Genomic DNA, 21,635 nt, shown 5'->3' on the forward strand with positions numbered 1-21,635 from the left:
AAAACTTTATGTAACGACTAATATAAAACAGTGCAAACATTACGACAACGTGATGAAAGAATTTCTGGCGGATTAAGGAAAAAATTTTTTCAAAAATTCACCATAAATCGAAATATTGTGCTAGAGACTTCCAATTGGTTGCAAAATGAAGGTAAATGATTGAATATTACTAGTATGTAAGAGTTTTAGCTTACAATTGCGTTTTTACCATTTCGGTCGAGTCAAAGTTGACTGAAGGTTGAAATTTTGGCAGTTATCATCATGATTTATATGAAAATATTTCAAAACTGATAAAAGCTACAATCATGAGTTATTTTCTTTTGTATTGTACATGAAATTGCACACATTTTCATATATAAAACTTTATGTAACGGCTAATATAGAACAGTGCAAAAATTACGACAAAATGACGAAAGAATTTCTAAAATTTTCGGCCGAGTTACAGGCGTAAGAAAAAGTTTTTCAAAAATTCACCATAAATCGAAATATTGTGCTAGAGACTTCCAATTTGTTGCAAAATGAAGATACATGATTGAATATTACTAGAATGTAAGAGTTTTAGCTTACAATTGCGTTTTTTCGACCATTTCGGTCGAGTCAAAGTTGACCGAAGATTGAAATTTTTGTAGTCGACGTTTGGAACGTCCACTCGGCATTCAACAGACAATTTTAGTCGACGGCGTTTGCCTACGATCAACAGGCGTTTAAGGGTTAAAATACTAGGTCAAGGCCTGAAGTCAAGTGCTAGGTCCCAGTAGATCATCCGATACAAAGATGAATGAATTAAAATGAAATTAAAAACTGCACATAGGCACATCCTCTCATGCAATAAATACATTTACTCAGACTTCCTTACATACATACTAAAATTAAAATTCAGAATATTAAAATTCAGAATATATTTATTTCCAAAAGTAACCATTCGTTATCGGTCATACTTTGGACATTCACATAACACATGTCTGACCGTTATTATTACTCTGCATTCTGAGCACTCAAGAGCCAGTCCAAGGAGGAGGGGAACACGAAGGACTCAAACCTGACAATAGATACCGATGGATTCAGAGTCCACTTACGACATCTGAGGAGTCGAGGTATTGATCCCCTTCACCTGTTCTTCCATCTTCTACGCCAAGGCCGGAGAGAGATGAGAGATGGTCCTAAGAGGGCACACCTCTGTCCAACAACTCCTGTAAGGGTGTGTGCAGAGCATGGGACAGGAAACCTAAACAAGAGTCACATGCCACCCAGGGAACAGTTCCCTGGGACAGCAAGACCGAATAAGCTTCTCATCTGTAGCTAAATCTCGCCTGAGGAGAAGAATGCTACTTCAGATAGAAGACTAGGTTGCAAGGGCCTACGTTCTTCACAAATGAAAGCGAGAGAATCAACCCTTGGCAGAGAAGATGAGGAAGTCCAGACTTGAAGAATGACTCTGACCCGAGAAGTTCCATCAACGACACCAACCAGCGAAGACAGCTCCAGTCCCTGGGGCAGTGTTGCAGAGGACTTCAAGAGATATCCAGCTATATCCGTTGCCGCTCGGCGAGAAAGCCTATGCTTGCAAGGAAAGCTGGAAGGTCTCCCAGTCCTGAACAAACAGGGATGTACTGCCTGAAGAATCTCTTGTTGTGTGGCTGCTACAGGAGGTTGGGTCAAGTAGAGCTCTTCTCAATGCCTTGGAAGCAGAGCTATCAGGTCGGGCGAAAGGCGAAGTCTTCCAGCATTTGTCTCTGACTCATGGTGAGTAATGCTTGTGAACCCCCAGTGAAACAGACAAATATGGAGGAAAAACATAGATATTGCTTTTTCCCAAAAAACAGCATGCCTCACCGTAGCGGCCCATGGGTCTGGTATGAAGGAACAAGAAAACTACTGACTTTGTTGTGCAGTGAGGCAACAAAAAGATGGTAGGGATCTCTCAAACGAGCAGTCTCTTCGTGAATCTTCGTGAGAGTGGAGAGTAGGTTCCGTCCCGGTCACTCAAACCCGAGGCCAAGCTCACCTACCAATACATCCCCATCAGGAATGCATCTGGCTAATTGAGCTATCGAGAGTGCTATAAACCACTCGAGTACCTGCAAATGTCGACAGATGAAATCCAAGGAAAAAACGATTCCCTCTTGTTTGTCGACGAATGCACTACTGTAGTTTTGTTGTTCAACAAAACCACTGACTGTCGCAAAACTCATCCTGAATTCTCAGAAGGCCAAAAGGCTTCCTTGAGTCCAGGATGTTGATGAGAAGGTATTAATCGTCTCGGTCACACACCTTCAAGACAAAGTCTCACAGGTGTGCACCTATTCCTCAATCGGTGAATCCGTAAGTAGATGCACGATGTGAGGAGAATATGCAAGCATATTCGAAGGTTCCTTCTATCAAGCATTAGCCTAACTCTTTCCTCATGTTTCGAAGAGGAAAGAAGGATGGAGGAATAGAAGCAGACCTCCATTCTCCACCATGGGGAAGCTTCTGCAAGATGACAAGATACCAAGACAATTAGCTCTAGCCGGGCTGGCATTTCCCGAATCGGGAGCACGGGAGAGGAAGCAGGATGGAAGTTTGATGAAAAGAATACCGAGACCCAAGGGGAAATAGATACTTCTCCTGAAGGAATCCAATCCCAGGTCTCGGCAACATCGCTGCCAGCTCCAGAAACTCGTTAAGTGTCATTTTATCCAGGCATCTGCAGTAGGAGAACTTCTTGGTTGATACTCCTTTCTCTCCTCCCTTATGGAAAAGAGGGTGGAAAGAGACACAGTTATGTGCACTTTCCCAGAAGGGAAGAAGAGGGCTATGTGTTCTGTGATTTTCTTCCGAAGCCTGGGACTTCTCAGGAGTTGAGGGGGCTGGCTTGAACTCAAGGTCAAGCAGAGATGACTAAGACACACAGGTCTTGGCCATTGTCCAAAGGACGAGGCAGTGCCCTGTTACAAACCTTGATTATAGCAGTATCTGGCAAATCTCTGAACGAGAAAGGCAGAACCAGGTAAAGGTTCGTTCCTAAGGGTCAAGCCAACTCAGGACTTATGAAACCAGAAATCCGAATTAGGACAAAGTCCTTCTTCTTAGCACCAGAATTGCCCACAGATTACCATCTGGTATAGGAAGACCCAACCCCAGACAGGACTAGTCTCCAGAAGGCAGTTTTCTTTCCAGGAATGGTTGTATCTGAGGGGAGAAAGCCTAAAAGTGAAGGATCTTGGATCCATCAGGAGACTGCCTGGAAGAAACCAGCAGGTTCCTTCCAAGATCACAGCCTCTCGTTGCGGAAGCGAATACCCTTCATGGCAAGGAGAACCAGAGAGAGAACCCAGTCTGGGTGAGGCAGAGTCAGAACATCCTGCAGTCGGCAAGACCCTCTGAGGTAAGAGGAATTCGTACTCTGTCCAGGCAGGTGAGAAGCTTGGTGTCTTCACCTGAATGAACTTCTTGTCCAAAGAAATGTATTCATCTGGTTGAGAACGCCCTCACAAGCAAGGACCGCGGCGGCCCGCGAACTCTCGGCCCCTCAAGAACTGCAAGGGTTGCGAGTGATGAAGATTATTCACTGGGGAGCCCCGTCCTGTCCTGGGGATCCTCACACTGACGAATCAGTGGGAAGTTCTCCGAGAAATGAGGGCGATTGCAACTTGAAGAGGAAGACCCTCGCTGCTTCCAAAGCGTGAAACTCCTGTATCTCTCTCCTTAGAGGGAGATCTTGACAGATTCCAAGAAACCTTCTCGGCTACCTGGTTGTACTACGAGACAATCGGGGAACCAACACAAGCACGCCAGGCAGCCGAACTCTAAAGAAAGACAAATTCATCGGAGCTCCCTCTGTCCGTCTCGCGCCCCTCGGAACAACCGAGAGGAAAAGAGGACAGTTGTGGAGAAAGTAAGACCAGCAGGAGAAGCAGACCATGAGTGATAATCAACTGAAAGAGATTACTGTCACACGGGGGAGGAAGAGCGCTTGTGCCGTGGCAAAGCGCTTTCCTGGGAAGAGCAAAAGTTCACGTGAACAGTGCTGAGAACCAGATTCAGAAAACCAGAGCGGGGCCAAGCCGAGCCTTACTGAACCGAGCCGACTGGGTGGTAAGTGGTGGACTGGGCGGCAAGCGGGGCGAACCGAGCTGAGCTGAGCCAGTCTCGCAAACGCGACCAGGGGCTGGGTGGGGTGGGCAAGCTGAGCGAGCTGAGCCAATTGCGCAAACGCAACCAGAACTGGACAGGGCAGAACTCGTCTGCCGTGAACTAGTGCAAATTTTCTGAACTCTAAAGTCCTTTGAAAGCCAAGCCCTTCGAGAAGAAGGTTTAAAGGGGAATTCTGTCTGCTATCCTGCATGCTCGAACCCAAGACACAAGGATGAAACCCGGCCAAGTAACCAAAGCAGCTGGAGGGCAGTATCGAGACACCTGGGTGTCTCAGCACTTTCTCTCGTCCTGTGCCTTTTGCCAGGAGAGCACTCGTGATTCGTAGAATTCGAGCGACCTACGAGACTCCCAAAAATCGAGAGCAGCTGCTTTCGGTTTTCTAAGAAATCGAAAAGAGCCAAGAACAGAACCAGTCTTAGACGCAGATTTCTAAGACTGGCAACGAGGGCGTGGCCTCTTGAGGCCACGCTCTTGCAGCCCCTGAAATGCAAGACCCCAGAGGAGAGTGCAAATTGGTTCCTGCCCCAGGGAGGGAAGAACTGACGAGGGAAACTTGTCTGTCAGGAGAGTCAGTCCCTTAGAAGTCCCACAGGACTCCCGAAAGGAATCTCTTTCCTGCTCCTTCTGGTGTTCGAACCGACAGGATCAAGACACCAAGCTGGGAACCTGACCAAGCACTGGTAAGCACTCGGGGAGCGCTTGTAGTGCTGGCAGAAAGAGCTGAGACACCTGGGTGCCTCGGCCCTTTCTCTCGCACCGTTCCTTAACTGGGCCGAGGAGAGTACTCTCCAGACCAGAGTGGGACACTCGATATTCCACAAAATCTCGAGCACTCGGAGCGGCTCGCGAATGAGCGCCCGAAGCAGCACCCGTTAGAGGCGGAACATCTAGGACTGGGAACGGGAGCGCAAACCGAGGTCTGCACGCCTGAGGTTCCCGAAACACAAAACCAACAGGTATGCGAATCGGTTCCCGAGCCCGAAGGTCGGGAGGAGCAAACAAGAGTCCCACTGCCTCCTTGGAAGGAGGCAGTCCCTAGACTTCCAAGGGCATCAAGGGGGAAGAAGAAGCCTTCCTCTCCTTTGGCCGATGGAGGTCTATCCGGTTCCTGGGACCCCCTCGAACCTCGGGAGAGGAAGGGGAGAGGCAGCAGAAGACAAAATGGAAGATACGTTGAAGAAGACAGAGGCTACTTCCACAGGGTGACTTCTTTCATCTTCACTCCATCCTCTACAGGATGGTGGACATGAAACAACGTAACCTTCAGGGCAGCTAAGAGGGATCACAATGGAAGCGGCCCAGGACATGACCACCAGGAGAAGCAGCAGGCATGATCAGGACAGCCGATGCAGGAGCTACAGAAGCGGTTCGAAAGGCAGGAGCTACAGCAACGGCCAGGAACGTCACACGAAGTCACCAGCAGCGAAAGGAACGATCAGGACAGCTGCGGCAGGAGACCAGGAAGAGCCGCCCAGAGACTGTTGCCAAGCCAACAGGAGCATAACACAGGAAAGAGATGGAGCAGATGGACCACAGATACACCAGAGGCAGTGCCACAGCATACATGAAGGCCAGCAATGACAGTAATCGATCCACATCGGCGGGACCAGAGTTGGAATGATCACGACGTGGAACTATGCCATTCCAACCAGGTACTGTGGTCGATCCAGAAGCAACACTGTATGAACGTTGGGACTCCTTCATGCAAAGATATCCCAACTGAGATGTCCAGCCAACTACTGCTGTGCTTACGATGCTCACTGTCAACCTGAAAGAAAAAGCAAAGATGATTAGTAGAGGGAGATTCCTCTTGCTCCGAGGGGAACTGCCCTACGCAGCGAGAGGAGGCCCTTGAGAAGAGGTTGCCTGACTGCCCACCCCCAACCCCTCCCAGTCTTTGCCTGATGAGCGAGCGAAGAGGGTGAAGGAGAGAGATCTCTCCTGAAGGAGAGATAAGGAAGATCCTACAGGGAGAGAGTAGGAAGGAGGGGAGTCCACCAAAGGGGCCGTGGAAGCGAAACTTACAGATGACACCCGCAACCCCACTCCCCACCCGCAACTCTCCATAGCGCAAGCGGCAAAAACAACACTCAGCACAATTAAAAAGGAAGTAGTCATGCCCTTGTACACAGAGGGCGGGAGCCCCAAAAGGGGAGCAAACTTGTTAGGTCCCGATCAATGTAGGGGAGTGAAGATATTATGTCCTAATCTAATATCTCCGAACATACAGAACACCTTCAGTACCTAAATAAAGGGCTACTAGAAGAGAAGCATTACCACTTGGTTACGCCCCTCTAAATATGCCCTTGGCTGTCAAACCCAAAACACAGACGCAGGGGAACGGTGGCTTATGCAAGGGTATCACAACTCGTGGGTTTGTATATTAATAAATATCAAACACACGTAATATATAAAAAAAAATATAGAAAGATCCCACCGGGATAATAAAGAGCTTAACGACAGTCAGGGAAAGAGATCTGAAAACAAGCCTGCAACGCATGATGGCCAAAAGCAAACTGGAATGTTTACATCCGGGCAGGCGGGTATTCCCCGCCTACCTGACGGTAGTTACTGCCTAACCACCTTGTTCAAGAGTTTAGTGGCTGTGTCCAGCTTCACTATAAGTAATTCCTAATGTCAAAGACCGATGGTTTGTATGTTGTGTCGGAACAAATGTAATGTAAAGGACCTCAAGGTTGTATAGTTAGGAAAAATACAATTTACTTTAACTCATGAATAATTGTCAGATTTCTGGTATTTTTCGAATGAGGGAGGGAAACGTAACCTCATATGAAAATAGGCTAGGATGAACCTTAAGAGTCAGAGACAATAAGGCAAATACAAGTATTGGGTTTGCCCTATTGTCAGGGTCTCCTTCCTCTCCTTGCTAGAGAAAGGAGCAGGTTTGCTTCTATAATTCTAGAAGGAAAAATTGAACGGGAGCTCGATGTGTTGACTTGCCTGCATCGACCACCAGTTCCAGTATGTAACGGCTCAAATCCACTCTCTGCCCGAAGGAAGAGAGGAAGGATGAGAAGAAAACAGAAGAAGGAGAGGCCAGTCACTCCCGCAGTCATTCTCATATCCACAACAGAACATCTTAGGCGAGATGCAATCCAGGGCTGTCCTATTGGAGGAGCCGGGTAAGCTACAGAACTTGTTGAGCAGCCACCACAGGTCCCAAGGAAAAAGTGTCCAAGGACTTGTGGGCAATGTCCCAAAGGTAGAAAGAAGTGAAAGTGGTCTGTCAAGACCACACCCCTACTTTCAGTACCTGAGGAACTGACAGATTCATCTGGAATGTGAGGGCTGGACCAATGCCCCTGACTTTGAGAGCTCTCGCACGGATGGCACTGGTGTCATCTTTGCCAGCAGCAGAGTACGCTCTCCTGATCATCTCACAAAGCCAGAAAGAAATCGTGTTCTTGGACACTCCTTTCCTGGACGAGGCAGTGCTAACAAAGTCGTTGACACTCAGGCTGGAAATGATGAGTCTTCTTCAGATAGCGCCGCAGCACTCTAACAGGACACAGTAGCATCTCGTCTGGGTCATTATCTACAAAGTCCTCTAGGGAGGGGATCGTGATAGACTCGAACCTAGCATCAAGGACCGATGGGTTCTGAGTCTTTGCTATGAAATCCAGGACGAAACTGAGCATAACTGATCCCCATCCCCTTGAGTGTTTAACATCGAAGGAAAGTCCATGCAGTTCTCCTACTCTTCGCCGGTGCCAGGACAAGCAGGAAGAAGGTCTTGAGGGTCAGATCCCTGTCTGACAACTCTCGTAAAAGCTTGTACAGTGCACGAGTCAGGCTCCTCAAAACGAGAGTCACATCCCACGCAGGGGGGCCTGAGATCCCTGGGTGGGCAAGATCTTTCAAAGCTTCTCATCAGTAGTGAAATCTCGAAAGAGGAGATATCTACATCTTTCAGCCACAAGACTAGGCCGAGCACGGCCCTATAGCCTTTCATGGCGAAGGAAGCTGTGGAAGTCCGCGACCTGCTGAACAGTAGCTCCAACTGGAGAAACCCTGTCTACGACACCAACCACACAAGATGGCCCACTTTCCCTGGTATACCTCTGCAGAGGACTGTCTGAGGTATCCAGCCATCTCCGTTGCTGTGTGGCGCGAAAAACCTCTCGCTCGCAAGAGATTCTGGATAACCGCCAGCCGTGAAGACATGGACTGCACTGCCTGGTGGTACTGCTCTACGTGGGGTTGACACAGAAGGCTGAGCCAGGGAGGAATCTCCCTTGGTGCCTCGGAGAACAGAGCTAGAGGGTCAGGATACCAAATGGCCGGGAGTCACCAGAATCATCCTGAGATTTGGGTGACCAACACTTGGCTGATCACCCTGTGAATCAGACAAAATGGAGGGAAGGCATAGATGTCGAGGTTGTCCCACGGGTACTGAAAAGCATCCTCTGCAGCAGCCCATGGGCCCCGTACGATGGAACAGAAGACCTGAAGTCTTCTGTTGTGCCGGGTGGCAAACAGATCTATGACTGGACGCCACTACAGATCGAACAACCTCTCCGTGATGTTGAAGTGAAGAGACCATTCCCTCTCCGTGATGTTGAAGTGAAGAGACCATTCTGTCCATATCACTTGATTCTGGCAGCTGAGCTTGTCTCGCCACTACATTCCTCTTGCCTGGCTGACAGCTCTATTGAGTGAGCCACCGCCCACTCGGGCATCTGCATTGCCAACTGGTGAAGCAGAAGGGATACGAGACCCCCCTGCTTATTGACATATGCCACTGTGGTGTTGTCACTCATCAACACCACAGTGTCCCATCACTCAATCCTGAAACTCTTGGAGGGCCAGGAAGGCTGCCTTGAGCTCCAGGATATTGATGTGAAGGTGCTTGTCGTCTCGGTTCCACACTCCCGAAGTCAGCAACTCCTTCAGGTGTGCACCCCATCCCTCGGTCGATGCAACTGAGAACAGAGGCATGCCCGGAGGGGGAGTATGCAGGCATACTCCTAGTAAGAGGTTCCTGTCATCCAGCCACCAGTCTGTATCCTCTCTCACTTCCTCCGAGAGAGGAATGAGAAAGGATCGAGGGTCTCGAGACTGGGACCAGTACTCTTTCAGTCTCCACTGTAGAGAACGAAGGTGAAGTTGCTCATGAGGGACCAGCTTCTCCAAGGATGACAACTTGCTATTGCTGAGCTGGCTGCTCCCGTTGAGACAGGAACAGCTGTGCTGCCTTCCTGAACCTGCTGATACAAGAGTCCAAGGGGAAGACTCTTGCTGCTACAGTATCTATCAGCATGCCCAGGTACTTTATCCTCTGCTTGGGGGTGAGGTCTGACTTCTCAAGATTTACTACAAACCCTAGATTATGGCAAAACTCGTGGAGCCAATCCTTGTCCTGAGGCAACTGCAAGCGGGAGCTCGTCAGGACAAGCCAATTGTCAAGATACCTTGACAGAAGTATCCCGTGCAAATGGGCCCAAGCTGACACCAGGGTGAACACTTGTGTGAACACCTGAGGAGTGGTCGAGAGCCCAAAACAGAGTGCCCTGAACTGGAACACCATCTCCCTGAGGATAAAGCGAAGGTATTTGCAGGAGGACAGATGGATGGGTGTCTGGAAATACGCATCCTTCAAGTCTACCGTAAGCATGAAGTCGTTCTCCCTGACTGAGGCAGGCACGGAGCTCGCTGTCTCCATTGTGAACTGACTCTGGCACACGAATTGGTTCAAGAGAGAGAGAGGTCTATGATCGGTCTCCAACCCCTGAAGCTTTCTCTACGAGAAAGACACGGCTGTAAAAGCCTAAGGACCAATCCGACACAACTCAACAGTGCCCTTACTCAGCACAGCTTGCACCTCTTGCCTGAGTGAGAGATCCTTCATCGAACCAGGAACGTAGGTTAGGAGATGGACTGGAGTGGATGAGGGGTGGCCAAGACTCGAAGGGAAGTAGATGCCCCTCCCGAATGACATCCACTACCCAAGTCTCGGCTCCGTATTGCTGCCATGTTGTCCAATGGCTCGACAGGCAACCCCCCACACACGGCAGCAGCCGGAGGGGAACGTTGCCCACACCGTTTCCCCTTCTTCTTCTTCCCCTTGCCCACTTTTTTGGACTGGAAAGAGGGCTGAAAGGGGTGCAACTGTGCGCCTTTTCCAACAGAAGAAGAAGGCTGGGTGTTCCCATGGGCGCCCTTTGAAGCCTGGGTCATCTTAGGGGCCAAGGAAGTGCTAGTCTGACCCGAAGGTTGGGCTGCAGTGGCACACGAAGACCCAGAAGTCTTAGCCACTGCCTGATGGACAAGGCGGTCACTGCCTATGGCCCGACGCTTGTCCACCGCAGCATCCACCAACTCTCCAAGGAAGAGAGAGGCAGAACCCAGCAACGGTCCATTCCGTAGGGTAAATACTGACTCAGAACCTACAGACCTGGCGATCCAACTCAGGACAGCATCCCTTCTCTTCAGCACCAGGTTTGCCCATGGGTTTACTGTCTGGTGGGCAAGGTAGGAGATGGCTCTACCGGACTCCAGACTGGCACGGCCTCCTGAAGGCGGAGTCCTCTCCAAGTATAATAGCACCTGAGGAGGCAGCCACCTTGGTTACTGTGAACGACCACAGATCCAGCCAGGAGACTGCCTGGAGGGCCGCCATGGTGGTAGCCTCCAGGTTCGCTGCCTCTTGCTGCGAAAGGGAGACCCCTACCGAAACAAGGTGCTGCAGCGAGAGACCCAGGCCCGGGTCATCCTGCTGGGTCGGTAAGGACCCCCTCAGGAGGGGGAATGAGCTTGTCCGAGCGGTTCGACTGAAGCGAATTCTCCTGGCCAGAGGCAGGATTATTCACCTGGTCAAGCACCCTCTCAGCAAGCAAGGACCACAGCAGCCCCACCAAAACCTCTGGTTCCTTCTTAAGGCCCCAGAAGGCTTCGAGGCACAAAGGACAATCCAAAGAAGAGGCTGTGGCCCCTTCCCCAAGATCATTGTGCTGACAAATTAGCGCAATGATCTCTGCAAAGGCCCTCCATATTTCAGGGGTGTCATCCTGAGGAAGGACCCTCAAGTCCTTCCAGGGTGCAGTCCTCCCGATCTACTCTCCTGGCAGGAGGGAGAACCTTGGCAGACCCCTTAGATCCATCCTGAACTACTCGGGCATACGACTGAGTCGATCTGAGGACCGAGCCAGGAACGTAGGCCTTTGTAGCCGAACTCTGAGAAGAGGACTCTCCAGAGTTCCTCCAGTCCGTCTCGCGCATCCTGGTAAAACCCCAGGAGGTTGAGGGGACAGGTGAGGAGGATCGGGCAGAATCAGCAGGAAGAGCGGGCCGCGCGCGGTCATCAACCAGCAGTGATGACGACAACACGGGTCCAGGAGAATGTATACACCTTGGTGAAGCACTGTCCTGAGGAGAGCGGAGAGGTTTGTGCGAGCTAAGCTGATCGCGGGGCTGAGCAGGGTCGAATGTGTGGCTGGCTGGCGAGAATTTGCGCTGTCCTCTTGACATGCCCCAGTCTTCTTCAAGGCCGAAACCTCACGAAGAAGACTCAACAGGGAACCCTCTCTCTCTCTCTCTCTCCAGGTCTTCGGACCCTCAGGACTGAGACACCAGTTTGGGAACCTCACGAAGAAGACTCAACAGGGAACTCTCTCTCTCTCTCTCTCTCTCTCTCCTCTCTCTCTCTCTCTCTTCGGACCCTCAGGACTGAGACACCAGTTTGGGAACCTGGCCGGGCATTGGTGGTAGTGCCAGCAGGAAGAACCGAGACACCTGCATGTCTCAGCTCTATGCCTGAAGCGGAATGGTGAGAGGTCTCTCCAGCACTGGTTCAGGATGCTCGAGACTCCTTAGAGACTCCTGCACTCGGAGTGACTCAACCCTGTTGAGCAACCAACACAGCAACAGTCTTAGAAGAGGACTTCTTAGCACTGGCGATGGGAGCACAAACCAAGGTTTGCACACCTGGGGCTCCCAAAACAAAGACCCTGGTGAAGTAAGAGATTCAGTTTCGGAGCCCAAAGCCTGGGAAGAGCCGACAAGAGATCCCACTGCTTCACCTGTGGAGGTAGGCACTCCCTTAGAAGTCCCATGGTTGGGCTTGTTTACAGGGGAAGAGGCAGCAGACGATGAAGACGAAGCAGATGAAAACAACAACAATGGCACCTTATAGGACCTCTTCCTCGACTTCTTCTTCCATCACCTTCTTCAGGATGGTGGTCAAGTCCCCATCCAAGAGGGAGCAGCAGACATCACAGGAGCAGCAAGGGCAACAGGAGCGGTCTGGGTGGCAGGAGCATCAGCAGCAGCAGGAGCGGCAATGGAAGCAGCCGGGACAGCCAGAGAAGAAGGAGCAGCAACCACGGCCTGGACAGCAGAGATCACAGGAGCAGCAGGAACCATCATATGGGCAACAGACAAGGTGACCATCATTGATGGCACAGCATGGGAAGGCAGGGCCACAGCGAAACCTGGAGGCAGGGGGACTGCATGCTGGGATGCTGGGACAGAAGTCACTGAGTTTGGAAGTGCATGGAGACAGTCACCGGCATCTTCGCGAACACTGTCATTGTCACCGTGGTAGTGGTTGTGGTTGGAGTAGTGTGGGTCACCACCAGAGAGCTCACCAGGTGACAGGAGGCCCTCCAGGGATGGAGGGCCCAAAAGCCCCGAGGAGAGTCAAGCTGCTTTCAAATCCGTTGCCTGCTTACCAAGGAGATGCTCGACCACCATACATGAAGGAGCAAAAGTCGGGTTAGTTGTGGGAGACTCCTATCGATCCAAGGGAAGCATTCCCCCCCAAGTGAGAAGGGTTGGCCACCAAGGGCGTAGTTGGGGGGTATAACCCTTAGACGATGCCCTGGCAGCCTTCCTCTGATACCGTTCCCTCCCTTCAAAATTCGGCCACTGCTCTGCCAACCACAAGCAACACTCAGCACAAGTAGAGTCTCTGGAACAATCATGTACCCTGCAGGAGGTACAGAGGGCATGAGAATCAACATCAAGTTAAGAGCGGAAATTACAGCACTTCTTGCCGCCAACCCCAGGACACACACGCTAACGAAGGCAGCCTTATGAACAGGCTTGTCAGATTCGTGGGTTTGCATGATATCAAAATACACAACCACACACATATAAACACAAGCAACAACAAAGAAAGATCCCACCAGTAGAAAACAGCTCAACAACTATTAGGGCAGAGAGCGAAGGAACCCACAGTAGATCTAAGCCAGTTGTCCAAGGTGAGCTAGGCTATGGCAGTTGACATTTTTCTACTGAACTTTACCTGCTGAACAAGAATTTAAAGTAATATTTTGGCGGTCAAATGTAATTAAGCTGTAAATACCTTAGAACTGTAGCCGACGGTAAAGGGGACCCATTGGGAATCAGGGTTTTGGGTGTGGTAAAACCCTTTCAAGAATAGCTAACGGTAAGGGGGACCTGTTGGGAATTCGGGGTTTTTGGTGGGGTAAATAACTTGGGAAAAGGTTTGGGCACCTTATTGTTGTATTTCCTGTCATATATGTCATTTGGAACACGAACAACAAGCGTAAAAAGAAGGGCGAATAAATGGATAGCGGAAGCCATTCCAAAGGCACTTTTCATTCATTACTATTACTACTGATTCTAAGCCTTAACACGCATGTGCTAGCTTTCGGTTCACCAATCAGCAGCTGCCGGTTTCTGCGCTTAGCGAGAGCTGCGAGAGACTGGCAATTGATGTTTTCCTGTGTTATTTTACTTGCTGAACAAGAATTTAAAGTAATTACCTCTTGCCAGAACATACGAGCTTGCCAGGAATCTTAAAAAGTGCAGATAAGGCGCGCAGCACCATTCTACCACAGCGACCTATAGAGGCCACCCAAGTTGAAAGCAGAAATGTTAATGCTTTGTTTCCCGTTTACGAAAGCTTCGAATAGTGTGCATTGGAGCTAGACTATGGCAATTGACGTTTTTCTGTTATTTTACTTGCTTTACAAGAGTTTAAGGTAATATTTTGCAGGTCGGCTGCTGCTAAACTGTAATTTACCCTTGAGCTGTGTGTGACCCACGGGTACAGACGTGCAGTTTTCAAGGGTCAATTACATTTTAGTTACAGCCGACTGACAAAATATTATTTTAAATTCTTGTTCAGCAGGTAAAATAACTTAGGAAAACATCAATTGTCATAGGCTAGCTCACCACAGACAGCTGGCTTAGAATTACCGAAACCCACGTCTGCATCGCATGATGGCCGAAAGCAAATTGGAATGTTTACATCTAGAGAGGCGGGCCTCCCGGATGAGAGTTAACTGCCTAACCACCTTGCCTGAAAGATCAACGGCTGTTTCCAGCTCCACTGTAAGTAATTCCTAATGTAAAGGACCAGCGGTTTGTATATCGTGTAGGGACACATAACAGTAAACTGTTAATAAGCATACAAAATACTATAGGAAAAGTCAATTTCCAAGGTAATACCCTAGGCGGAGCAACCCCATAGTTCTACTGTACGGTTAACCAATCTGTTAATTGAGAGGCTTACAGTTCAATAGGCACAGCCCAGGCTACACCAGCTGTTATATAATTCTCAACTATGCAAAGTCTATGGTAAGTTCTTGCCTAGCCTATCCTATGGTTAGACTGGGATGGTTGCCTCAGGATAATTGAGCTTACAAGAAAAGATGAAGGCGTCTATGTTGCTCTGAAGCCAGTACATGATACATATGGTTGGCTATCAATCATTCGATCTTCAGAGACCCTGACAGCTCGATCAGTGGAGTAGACTACAGTAGTTCCCTAGTTCTGAAACGTCAAATTTCGAAGACCCTAGGCTATCACGATACATCGTTCTTACAGTTAAAACGTACTCTTAACCCAACTTTAACTATTATAACGTAACCATTACATACTTCGCTAACATACCTATTAACAGTCAGAAAGATAACGTAAAATTAAAGCGCCTAAAAACATGATTTCGTAGTTACACTCACTCACTTGCGATTATCTTGAAATATTTGTCTATTGTTATTGTCAGGAGGAGGTGGAAACAAAGGAGCTTAGCACTTTCAAACTGTAGTCTGCTCTAAAGCGCCACTTTCCTTGTCTAAGACATCATACTAGTTTTATGTTAGAGAATTATTCAAATTATTCAAATTTTGTACATATACTTATAAAATAATTTGAATATATATTGTAATAATTTTTAAATAGATTCGTTATCTTCATTCATCATTCTTGAAGTTAGTAGGATAAAAATTATAAACAAGTAAGGTCTATCAGCCTTTTTGCAAGAAGTCTTCCACCGCCCATGCAATTTTCTTTTCAATAAGGAATGACACTATTGTTATGATCATTCACCTAAACCTAATGACTCAGCCATCCTAGATATTTTTCTGAAAAGTTTCTATTTGCTAAAGTAAACAAAATGGCTGTTTAGCTTGCAAAAACTGCAGAAAAAATCGTACATTGTCTATAATCCAAGTTTTTTCAAGAACCTTCGTGGTATAGATAAGCACATACTTAGTTTTGTGTTGTCTTCATTATCTTAATGCCTGTAGGCCTATCTTTCCTCTTATTCCGTTTTTCGTTCAATTTTCAGTATGCACACACGTATATATATATATATATATATATATATATATATATATATATATATATATATATATATATATATATATATATATATATATATATTGTATATCTTATTGTCTATACCTTTCCTTTTCTTTTTGTTAAATTTTCAGCATGTAGGCCACACACACATATAATACACACACACACACACACACACACATATATATATATATATATATATATATATATATATATATATATATATATATACATATATATATATATATATATATATATATATATATATATATATATATATATATATATATACTATTTATCACATCACATCACCGTGATTCATATACAATCAGTAAGCTAAAAACGTCCTTTAATATCCAATTTGCTCTACCTCGGAAATAATGTATTTTCATATATGTTACCGAAGGGGAATTTTTTAGTTGATAATAAGTTCGTCGTCCCGTGGGCTCAAACCAGCGAAGGACCAGAACTCAGGACTACAGTGGACACATTTGTAAAGTCACCACATCGGCGCCAGCGTAGTGTTTCGGCGGCGCCATTAATTAAGTCTCCGCTGAGCATGTTTTCTTTGGTGACTTCCCATTTTCTTCAAGCTCAATTAGTCACGCCTAAAACGTGCCAGGTCACGCATTTTTAATCATTTTTACTTTATGCGTATTTATACAAATGTCACACATTGTGTATCACATGTTTCTTCATTCACAGGCATCAAGACTGTATCCATATTGTAGTTCTGTATGTTTTGTATTGTAATTTGTACTCGTTCACTGCATATTATTGTTTATTGTTTCGACCTAGGTCACAGTCAATTCCATTGTCTCTCGCGGGCCGGCGTCAGTCGGCCGTTATATAAACTGCCTGGATCTGTAATAAAGTAGCAGTAACTTTTACCTGCTCGTTTCTTTGACACCTTACAGTGGTGACCCCCGGAGTATCCCGGAGCCATTAGCGGACTGACACGGCGACTTAGTCTTGGCTCCAGGATTTCTCCAAAACGCTCTTAGCGGCCTAAACACGGCGCTGTAACCAGCGTTTGAGCGAGCTGACTCTCGTCAGCGTACCCCACCAGCGTCACTAGCGGAACCACATGGCGCACGAAAGTGCGCACTGACGCGAGTACCCCACTCCAGTAAGGGGTCAAAGGAGCGAGCATGGACGCGGATATCCCCTCCTTCATGCAGTTAAACGCGACCCGCGGACTCGGAGGTTTACCTACCTCCCATCACACCCGCGCCCGCCCCCGCATCGAGGCCCTCCCGCAACTCCACACCAGCGCCCCGAACACAGGACGGCCGGGCAACACAATCGCGGGACGCCCTCACCGTAAAGCTGCCGCCGTTTACGCAGGGGAACCCATCGATGTGGCTGCGCAGGGTGGAGAGCCACTTCAGAATCGCGGACCTGACGGACGAAATCCTACAGGCCGACACAGTGCTCAACGCCCTTCCGGAGGACGTGTACAGAAAACTCATCTCGCGAGTACCCGAAACACACACCCTCACATACAGCACCACAAAAAAGTTCCTCCTCGAAGCTTGCTCCCTGCCCATCGCCGAGCGGGCCGCCCGTGCTATCGACCTTGCCATAAACCCACGCCACGACCTCAATTCAAGAGACGCTTGGAGCATGGTCGTAGATCTCCTGTCACTACCAGACTTGGGTGGCACAAAGAAGCGGCAGGAGATAAGCTTCGCACGGGAAATCTACCTTCGCCAACTCCTCCCGGAGGTACGCAACCAGATCGCTCACCCCTACACCATGCCTATCGAGGACCTCATAGAGACGGCGCAACATCTCACAGACTCCGTCAAGGCTTCACAGCAGCTAAAACCGGCCACACAGCCGGTCAGCTCCATCCAGCCTGAAGAGGAGAGCAGCCCGTCAACGCCATCGCCAACAGACGCCCACCGAACCACAGCAGATGGAGGTCCCCGGCTTCTGTCGCTACCACAAGTGGTTCGGAAAGGACGCCGAAACTGCCTGCCTGCCCTGCTCGTTCACCCGTTCAAAAACGGGGGTGGCGGCGGCCAGCAGGACAGGCCGCCATGGCAGCCGAAGAACCCAGGGCCTCAAAAACAGTAGGTTTTTACGTCCGCGACACCGTCTCCGGCAGGATGATGCTGGTCGACACAGGGGCCTTTAAATCGGTCTTCCCAGCATCCAGAGAGGACCGCAACCAGACACCAGACCCGGCCGCTTTCTGACGGCCGCCAACGGAACCCCATCCTCTCCTACGGCACCAGGCTCCTGTCGATCTCCATCCTTGGCCAGAGTTACTCCTGGGACTTCATTGTCGCGGACGTAGGAACCCCACTCCTGGGGCCGATTTTCTGGCGCACTTCGGCCTGCTAGTCGACGTGGGGCGCAAGCGCCTCCCGATACCGACTCCTGCCGGTCTCTCCCGTTAACGGCGGGACCCAGACCCACCATCAGCGCCGTCGCGCCCCACCAGTATGCACACCTACTGTCGGAGTTCCCTGAGGTATTTAAGCCCGAGCCGCCAAGTCCCCGGGGCCCCAGCCAAGCATGGCATATACCACCATATAGTGACTAAAGGGCCCCCGACACATGTGAAGTTCCGCAGGCTTCCCCCCCTCAGCGCCTTCAGGAGGCGAAAAAAGCATTCGCGGAGATGGAGCGGACGGGCATCTGCAGGAAAGCCTCCAGTCCATGGGCCTCCCCCCTCCACATGGTGCAGAAACCAGACGGCTCCTGGAGACCCTGCGGCAACTACAGGCGGCTCAACATTGCAACAGAGCCCGACCACTACCCTCTACCTAACATGCAGGACCTCACGGCCTCCTTTCACGGGGCCAAAATATTCACTAAATTGGACCTTCTTAAATCTTATTTCCAGGTACCTGTTGTGCCAGAGGATATACCAAAGACAGCCATCATCACGCCCTTCGGGTCCTATGTGTTCGCCTTCTCCACCTTCGGGCTGAGGAACGCCGGGCCACCTTCCAGCGGCTCATGGACAGCATCCTGGGGACCTAAAGTTCTGCGTCTGCTACGTCGACGACATTCTCATATTTTCCAGGTCTCAGCGAACACCAGAGACACATCAGGGCAGTCCTCCAGTGCCTCCAAGAGAACGGCCTCGTCGTCCGTTTCGACAAGTGTACCTTCGGCGTCCAGAAAGCAGAATTCCTGGGTCACGAGGTGTCTCCGACAGGCGTCCGCCCTCTTACATTGAAAGTAGCAGCCGTAGCCAAGTTCCCGACACCCACCTCCATCAAGGAAGTCCAGGAGTTCCTTGGGATGGTAAACTTCTACAGGCGGTTCATCCCCTGGATCACGCACACCACGACCCCCCTGACGGAAGTCCTAAAGGCCAACCGAAGTCCCTGTCTTGGGGACCCAGCCAGCAGCAGGCCTTTTCCCTGATGAAGGCCGCCCTCGCCAAGGCAACGCCTTGGCACACCAGGATCCCAAGGCCCCCTCCAGCTGACGACAGACGCCAGTAACGTCGCCTGCGGTGCTGTTCTGGAGCAAATCATCAACGGCGCCCCCCAACCCATCGCCTTCTTCAGCAAGAAGTTCAATCCCGCAGAGACCCGCTACAGCACCTTTGACAGGGAACTCTGTGCGATGTACCGCGCAGTTCGGCACTTCAAGTTCCTCCTGGAGGGGACGCCCTTCACAATCTTCACAGACCATCAGCCACTGGTTCACGCCTTCACGAAGCAGGGGGATGCATGGTCTTCCAGACAGCAGCGCCACCTCTCAGCCATAGCCGAATTTACCTGTTCCGTCAGGTACCTCCCCGGCAAGAAAAATCCCGTAGCAGACGCCCTCTCCAGAGTCGAGTTGAACGCAGTGCAGCTTGGTGTAGATTACCAGGACCTTGCCAGAGAACAGGCCGCTGACCCAGAAACCCCAGCATACCGCACCGCCATCACATCCCTCAAGTGGCAGGACGTGACCCTCGCCCCCGAAGGCCCCAGCCTGCTCTGTGACATCAGCACAGGTCAGCCCTGCCCTTTGGTTCCAGCCTCACGCCGCCGCCAGGTATTCGACATAATTCACGGCCTCTCACACCCCTCCGGCAGGACCACGGCCAAACTGCTTTCAAAAAAGTTCGTCTGGCACGGGGTGCAAAAGGACGCCACGGCCTGGGCAAAACAGTGCCTGCAGTGCCAGACCAGTAAGGTGGGTCGTCACACGCAGTCGGGGTAGGCGAGTTCCCACAGCCAGGGCGCCGCCGGCCACATCCACATCGACGTCGTCGGCCCCTTCCCCATCAGGCGGATCCAGATACCTCCTGACGGTGGTAGACCGTTCGACGAGGTGGCCATGAAGCCACACCCATGCAAGAAGCCACCACCAGCGCGTGCGCCGAGGCCCTGCTCTCCAGTTGGGTTAGCCGCTTCGGCATCCCGGACCACATCACAACCGACAGGGGCCCCGCTTTCCTCTCCGAGTTGTGGTCTGCCCTGGCTCAACTGCTGGGAACCACGCACCACACCACCACAGCGTACAACCCAGCGGCCAACGGCCTGGTCGAACGGTTCCACAGGTCCCTAAAGTCATCCCTCATGGCCCGCTGCACCGCCGAGGACTGGAAACATCAGCTGCCGTGGGTCCTCCTCGGGTTGAGAACCGCCCCAGAGCCGACGGCACCCCATCTGCAGCTGAACAAACCTATGGGGAACCCTCGTGGTGCCGGGAGAGCTTGTGACGGATGAACGCCACTCCCCATCACTGCAGAGGCTCCGCGACGTGGCGGCAAGTTCGCCTTGCAGGCGCTCATACATCGACAAAGCAACCACCTTCATGCCGCCACAGCTGTCATCCGCCACCCACGTCTTCGCCAGAGTCGACACCGTCCGTCCACCACTAACCAAGCCCTACAGGGGACCCTTCCGCGTGCTGGAACGAAACAGCAAGGCGTTCCAGCTGGCACTCCCTGGCAAGGACGACTGGGTTTCAATAGACCGCTTAAAGCCCGCCTTTCTGTCGGAGAGTCCCGACAGCGACGCAGCACCCCTCCCGCCAAACCGCACTCCAGCACGCCCTCACCCCGCAGGCGCGCCGCCCAGGAAGGGACCGCCCAACCAGCAGCCTCACAGGCGGGAGACCCTCCGTTATCTTCAAGGAGCCGCGGCACCCTTCAGCGTCCCAGCAGATACAGGGATTAGTCAGACGCGTCCCTCGTCTTGGGGGAGTATTTGTAAAGTCACCACATCGGCGCCAGCGTAGTGTTTCGGTGGCGCCATTAATTAAGTCTCCGCTGAGCATGTTTTCTTTGGTGACTTCCCATTTTCTTCAAGCTCAATTAGTCACGCCTAAAATGTGCCAGGTCACGCATTTTTAATCATTTTTACTTTATGCGTATTTATACAAATGTCACACATTGTGTATCACATGTTTCTTCATTCACAGGCATCAAGACTGTATCCATATTGTAGTTCTGTATGTTTTGTATTGTAATTTGTACTCGTTCACTGCATATTATTGTTTATTGTTTCGACCTCAGGTCACAGTCAATTCCATTGTCTCTCGCGGGCCGGCGTCAGTCGGCCGTTATATAAACTGCCTGGATCTGTAATAAAGTAGCAGTAACTTTTACGTGCTCGTTTCTTTGACACCTTACACATTTAACCCACGTGGCCAGCAAGTGGGGTATAAGTGGTTATCGTCTCCCATATACAAATCCCCCGTCGAACTCAGGTGTTTGTATTTAGAGACGATATCCACCCACCTCTGCTATGCTAACCGTGTAGTGCGTTTGTCACACGCAGCTATATTATGACTTTTTATCACATCACCGTGATTCATATACAGTCAGTAAGCTATAAACGTCCTTTAATATCCAATTCGCTCTACCTCAGAAATAATATATTTTCATATATGTTACCGAAGGGGAATTTTTTAGTTGATAATAAGTTCATCGTCCTGTGGGCTCGAACCAGCGAAGAACAAGA

General features: G+C 50.1%; 1 protein-coding gene across 1 annotated transcript in view; it reads right to left on the reverse strand.

Annotated features, from left to right (window-relative positions):
- The window catches only part of Start1 (Steroidogenic acute regulatory protein-like), a 437,354-nt gene extending 422,223 nt beyond the window's left edge, over nucleotides 1-15,131 (reverse strand). The window contains 1 exon segment of the mRNA XM_067119201.1: nucleotides 15,019-15,131. The gene's annotated coding sequence lies outside the window, so the exon portion shown is untranslated.
- Between the last annotated feature and the right edge of the window lie 6,504 nt (nucleotides 15,132-21,635).

This window comes from Macrobrachium rosenbergii, chromosome 16 (genome assembly GCF_040412425.1).
Source record: "Macrobrachium rosenbergii isolate ZJJX-2024 chromosome 16, ASM4041242v1, whole genome shotgun sequence".
Lineage (NCBI taxonomy): Eukaryota > Metazoa > Arthropoda > Malacostraca > Decapoda > Palaemonidae > Macrobrachium > Macrobrachium rosenbergii.